Source organism: Stegodyphus dumicola, chromosome X2 (assembly GCF_044657685.1).
Source record: "Stegodyphus dumicola isolate Sdum_Otavi_A_Nest chromosome X2, ASM4465768v1".
NCBI lineage: Eukaryota > Metazoa > Arthropoda > Arachnida > Araneae > Eresidae > Stegodyphus > Stegodyphus dumicola.
The window spans coordinates 63,571,482-63,578,744 of record NC_140781.1 but is presented as its reverse complement, the minus strand read 5'-3'; positions in this window follow the sequence as shown (position 1 = coordinate 63,578,744).

Sequence of the window (7,263 nt, the reverse complement as noted above, 5' to 3'; positions counted from 1 at the left end):
TGTACAAGATTGGCGACTTGGCAGCCATACAGAGAACTCAGTATGGAACTGATTTGAAACTACGACCAAAATTTCATGGACCGTATAAAATCATAGCTGTTAGACCAAATGACAGATATGAAGTCGAAAAAGTAGGATGCCACGAAGGACCGAATTTGACATCTACTGCGGCTGACCATATGAAGGCATGGTCAAATTGATTTGATGTTTGTATCAGCTCAAAACCTAAGGACCTGATACTCTCTTTTTCTTTTTTAAATTCTCTTTGCAGGTACATGATGGTGATGTCCATTCAACAGACATCGAGGACGATGCCTCTTCAGGCTGGCCGAAGCTGTGGAAATCATCAACGCCCGATGCCGACTTAGCGAAGTACCAGCTGACGTCATCACCGCACAGCGCAGTAAGAATCATTCCAGACAGCATCAGATCGCGTCCAGACGTGGATGTGAGTGGAGATGCGAGCAGACGGCTCGCTCGTCTTCAAGAGTTGAAGAAGACAGACGGTCTTCTTTCGTGCCCAAGTGACTTTAGATGATCATACTATTTAAAACTAGCTGTGTACTAATGTATTCTATCAACGCCGGAGGAACTCTGTGTGAAAGGACTGTCTGTGATTGTGCATCATTACATGAATCATTCAACATTTAATCTTTACTTAGTTTATCTTTATTATTTTTATTTCTTATCGTTAAATAAAAGCATATTTAAAAATGCTACGTTCCAGCTCTCATGCTCTGATTTAAAAGAGAACCCTACATACATATATCTTCAATACATCTATACTTTAAGTAAATAAAATCAAAAGCTTCCTACCTGCTTCTCTGCCGTCATCTAAAGCTCTGGTTCGACTGAGAGAGCTTGTAATACCTCCTTTCTTCCTCCTCTGAATCATCGAGAAATAACTCCAGCTTTTTGTATTTTGAACTTTTATAGCACAAACTAGTACTAAAACTACAATACTAATAACTCAAATATATAAAGTAATACAAGTTAATTTCGGTTTCATTAATGGCTCCTACGAGCCTTCCCTATGACCTCTCTCTCCAGAGGCGTAGCTAAGGTTTTCAGTGCCCGGGGACCCCTAAAGATTTTGCGCCCCTTTCTGTGTTCCAAGAATGGAAAACATTTCATTCTGAAATGTGTATCATCAAGTTGGCGCCCCCTAGATGCTGCGCCCGGGGACGGATGTCCCCCCTTGCCCCACCCTAGCTACGCCACTGTCTCTTTCGGTCTCCCTCTTCGAAACTAAACTTTTTGGCGCATTCAGATTGAGAACCAGCGCCCTCTATACATCTTGTTGGTGGCGTCACCCATACATCACAATGTTATTATTTGTTTATTACACTTTCTTATTCTCATTAATTAAATATAATATACATGCCGTACAGCTTGGGTTGTGCATTTTTTCCAATACTAACCGTAGTCTTTGTGCATTGGACTGCAATATATAAAGTATTTGTAATGAAATCTAGAAATTCGTCCTTTTGATGTCATTTCAAAACAGAAGATGTATTTTATTTTCCAGTCCTCTATAAAAGCATGCAGAACCTATTTATTGGGCCCTGTTTGACATTCTCAGTCTGAGCATATGCCACAGAAATTTAAAAACATTATGCACGATATTCCATCGATTTAATTTAATGCCTGCTGGACTTCTTTTATGCTGACAGTACAGAAATATTTCTTAAATGCAAAATTAAACATTTGTAGTTCTAAAATGATTTTTTATTTAGAAAACTCTTCTGACAACTAGGAATACTTACAGCAATTGTAAGAAAAATTCGCATATTAGATTATTTGAAACTTTGTTCTGAAAACCGTATTTTAGAATAAACTGCCAAACTTCAACAAGACCGCCTTTCCTTTTTTGCTTTCCCTAGCAATCAGAGCCGGATTTAGACTTGATAAGGCCCTAAGTTATTTGAGATATGGGGCTCTTTATACGTCTGTTATACTATATTTTGGGGGGGGGGCTAAGCTATACCGTTTTTAGCTTATACGTAAATCCTGCACTGCTAGCAATAACGAAAATTAACCGTTATTTCCATTATCGAGAAATGTTTCCCTATTAATGTAACCGCGATCATAATTTAGCAGATATTTGCAATTTTCAGTCAGAAGTTTTGATAAAATAAAAACGGTATGACAAAAGTACGTAGATGTTGAAATCTGGTGGGGATTTCTTTAAATACGTCATCTACAGAAAAAACTATTTTTATTTTTAAAATTAATTCCCTGTGCCAATTCAGAATCTCATTACTCTTCACTTAACTCGACGATCCTTATGACTAATCTCTACAAATGTTTCACATGCCGCCCGAGTCGGACAGCCTCCTCTAGCCACGCCACTGCCTAAATTGGAATCTGCTACGTAGAAAGCCCGCATCAAAGTTAAAAATTTCTTATATTTAAGTATCTGACGTGACAATTGGAACTATATAGATATATTTAGTTCAGTTATCTTTTTGAAGCACCATATACATACGCGTTTTAATTATCAAACAAGACACGAACTATAAACGTTTATTGGAACTATAATGAAAAATTTTAGTGCCTCTATAAAACCATTACCAGTTTTCAATTTCAATAAATGCTTCTACTTCATGTACATGCTTTTATTGTCAACTTCAGTTTTCCCAAAAACTCGTAAACGAAAGATGCAGTGCGTCAGATTGTATTCTTGCATTGTAAAGAGCATGAATGAAGACCAATAGTTGCTGACAATATACTTATTCAAATTCTTTTTCATCAGTTAGCATATTTTTTCCCCGCATATTTATTTACTCCAGTCAAATGTTAAGATCGGTGTTTTAAAAATAAAAACAAATTTCTACATTTTTAGTGCTTTTATTTGAACTACAATAAGTAACTAGCACACAATAATCTTGAGAGTTATACAATCAGATTTTCATTGCCGATATTATGAATCACTTGTATTTGCTCAATACCCAAAGATCTGTTGTTGCCACACTTTGTGGAACAAAATAACAAAAAATATACAAATTCATAGTTTATAAAACAACAAAACACAAATCCTTTCATAGTTATGAAATGTAATATATTAAAAACTGTAGCAATCAGTTCAGCTGAGACAAATAAACATTCAAAATGCTATATAAACAACTAACTCTACAATTCTTACAAGATGAAATGTATTCACAAAAAGACAATGCTTTTGATGAACAAGAAAATATCACACAAGGTACAGAACAAGAGGTAATAATGAGTATAAATGGAAAGACAACTGGAAACTGATAACAGTGGCTAAATGAAGAAAGCCATTAGTAAATTTGTATGATATGTATCTATGTATCTGTAGCATTATTAGCTACACAACAGTTGAAGATAATATTAAATACATATTAATTTTTAAAAAGTACCTTCAACAGAGTATTTGAATCTAAATGGCAACAAGATTAATGACGTCAATGAAGGAAAGGCACATTTATTAACAGAATATATTTTTTTAAATTTCCTTTTTCACTGGGATTTGCAGAAGACTGACTAGACAATATCCCAATTTAAGCCCTCAATTCAAATTTACCATTCTTCTAAATGCTTCAGGTGGACAATCATCATAAAAATCAGTTTGAGAATTTGATGACTGCCTTAAATTGGTGAATAAAATGTTAAAAAGGAAAAGCTTTATTCATTCAGCTACCATTACTTTTCCAGTTTGAGTAAAATGAATGCGGCGATCTAAGCTTTCTCATTTGAAACATACAGCTGTTATATGTGTGTAATTATTATAAACTACAAAATTTTTAATACATGCATTTCTCTTACCTAATATTACATATTCAGAAGTCCACCAAAGCCTCTAAAACTGACATATTTTCCTACCTCTAAAATAGCCAGTGAAATTTTAAGTAGACAATGCCTTTGCAGATCAATAACGACGAAAATTTATTTTTCTTTCTATTTTTTGGAGAAAAAAAATCATTCCAGTTTTTGGCAATCTAGCCAACTGAAATATATATCACAAATGAAATGGAGGACCTTTTTTGCCTCTAATAACAATACTATTCCCAGTACACAACACATTGAACACTGCTACCAGTCAAAAATTGTGTAGCAGCTATGGATGGTTACAGTTCTAGAGAATATCAACCTTGGCTTTAGGAATCGTTCACAAAATCATTATTAATTTACTACCAGTTCGAATACAATTCGATCATAAACTTGCTTGTATACAGGCAAAAAAATTATTACATCAATCACACAACATAACACTTAACAATTAATTTTTATTCACACAATACTGGGGGTTTTAGGTATAAAACTACATATAAGAAGTCACCTTTTCACACAACTCAGACACATTAAAAAAAAATTCTGGCTTTGAAATTTTTTCTAGTTCGCTTATGTACAAAAAATCATAAGTTATTGCTATATTTAATAGTCAATGCCACACAAACAGAACCTAGTTGCAAACAGTATACAAAATATCAAATCATTTTATTAAAAATGTTTCAGTGTGGAAAAGTATACTTGTAAATGCAGTGATAAATGTTAACCATTGAAAATACATAGCTTCATGTTCAGCTTTAAGACAGTTAATACACAGCAGTTTGAACTATGCAAAATACACAATCCTCAAATTCTTAAATACTTTAGTTATTAATAGAAAACTGCTACAGCTAATGAAATTTACTGCTTTAAGTACAAGTTTTTTGTTTGTTTTTGTACAAAACACTAGCTATGTACATTATTTCAGCATCTATAAAATATCACAACATATCACAAGCCAAATGACTGATGTCATACAAAATCCCACCTTATTTTTTAAATTTATTTGCAACTGTAGTCATGATATTTTGTGAACGATTCCTATTAATTGCACTCACCCCACTTAGCAAAATAGTTCTTTCATTCTGTGCTTCATTTGAAGCTATGCTTGCAAAAATGTGTAGCACCATACAAAAAATAAGTCCCATCTATGGTGAAACTGTGCTGCTAACGTTCAAGAGATCAAGAAATGTTAACATCCACCAAGCAATACTACAACAACCAGAAAAATACAAAATGTCAAATGTTATAAATCTTGAGAAAATTTAACATTACATACAAAGGGTTCTTAAAAAGATATATTTTTCTGTGTTATTTCATTTCTATGACAATAAAAAAGTTTTTAAAAAGCTCACCCTCATCCTTCATTTCACAGAATTTGCTTGTTATTGATAGTACAAAATATAATTACAAAACATAGCAATATTTATATCTTCTATAGTTTGTCTAAAAAGAAGCATGTAACCAACATTGTTCAATGTCAAAATATACAGAAACACAATATACATTTTAAAATTAAGTAGTAATTATGCAGCTAAAAAATAGAAGTATTTGGCACAGCAACCACTAAATAAAATTAAACCTAAATTGTATTAAAGACTTACAAAAATATGCTTATATATAAATTTTTGTTACCTAATATCTTTAATAAACTGGGGCGGGGAGAGAGAGGAAAAAGAGAGGAACAAAATATATCCTAATTTTTCATTGATTAATAACTATTTGTATTATTAAGAAAATAAACTATGTTGATTTTGTGCAGGAAAAAATAGATACTGCTTTAAAAATTCTGTTAATGTATAAATAAATACATATTTAAACAGTTAAGAGAATTTCTTTATAAACATTTACTGAAGGATATATATCAACAAACATTTGACTTAATGAGCACAAATTATGGTAGAAAATATGCTATGATTTAAAATATATGCTCTTCATTTCAACAGCAGATATCAGCCTTTTGTACTTAGCTACAGAACATTTTAAAAAATTTTCCATGAAGATTTTTAAGATCTGTAACTCTAAATGCTTTCTATCAGTCACACATATGAACACATTGGATTTAATAAATAAATAAAATAAAAAATCATTTCTACTAAAAGAATAGCTCAGGGCCCAACAAATTTTTATGTCTATAAACTAACTATTAATATTTGACATAACTGAAGTACGTACAATTTAGAAAGCGCAAAGATCAGTAGAAAAACAACTGTCTACAGCAATGAGATATGCAAAAGGAATTATTAGAACATACGAACATAAGACACAAAAAGTGTGGGAACTAAGCCAAAAGATCATATCATTAATATTTCTTTGGAATTATTTAAAACGTTATAAAAAATAATCACCCATAAAAGGTTTTTAACTAATTGAACAGTTATAATAAATTTTCAATTTTATTATGCTGAGGAACCTGGAGTATTTTTCCTTCATTTAAATCATGACTGGGTGCAAAGATAATTAATATTTATTCTCGCTCAGCTACTTCCTCTATTTAAACATATTAAATATCAGTACGCCCTTTTAAAAACACACACACACATTTAAAAAAAAAGAGCTTACGAGATTAGTAACTACATACGATTTTGTGGTACCAAATTTAAAAAAAAAAAAAAAAAAAAAAAGCAGAGAGAGAGAGAGAATCTTGAATAAGTATTTTAAAAAAAAAAAAAAGGGGGGGGGGCTGGAACCGAAAAAAGATTCTTAAAAACGTCCCTTGTACCTCTTAGTCTCATTCAGAGAGTTTAACTTTTTAGAAAAATAAATGTCTGAATCATTAAGGAGTCATGCTTCTTGAAACATTTTCAGTTCCCTTTAATGATTTTTTTTTAAAGGCATTATTTTCATTTCCTTTCAATAAAATAAGCCCTAACCCCAACCCCCTAAAAAACCAATGAACTTTGTAATTGCAAAAATTCGTATTCCCCCATTTCAATGCAAGTTACATGTAAACAAAAGGCACATTATTTCTTGCCATGGCAGTTTTACATCAGGCATTAATCAGTTTATCTCAGTCGTATTAAAGGCAGAGATTACTTATATGTTTGTGTTAATACTCAATCCAACTTCAGCCTTTTAAAACTTGGCACAAATCGATTTACTTACCTAGAGCTTTTACATACAGTTCCAGCATAGAACAGGTTTCATAGTCAATAAAATTAATTATGCTGTTAAAAGCAACTTTCTTCTGAATTTTTCCCAAGGTCACATTCAAGCACTAGGTTTACAAATGGCATTCCTGCAAATACTATTTGACGTAAACAGTAAAAATAAAGAGCAGCTGTTGCTTATGATATTATTTTATTAACATATAATAAATTTTGCCACAACTTGTATTATGTTTGATGAATAAGTTATTTAGATCAAAAGTTTTACAAAAATGTAGAGATTTTACCAGATAAACATGAAAAATTTTACAGAAAAGGTACTAATTTTGAAGGACAATCCACTTTACTACACAGAACTTCCATT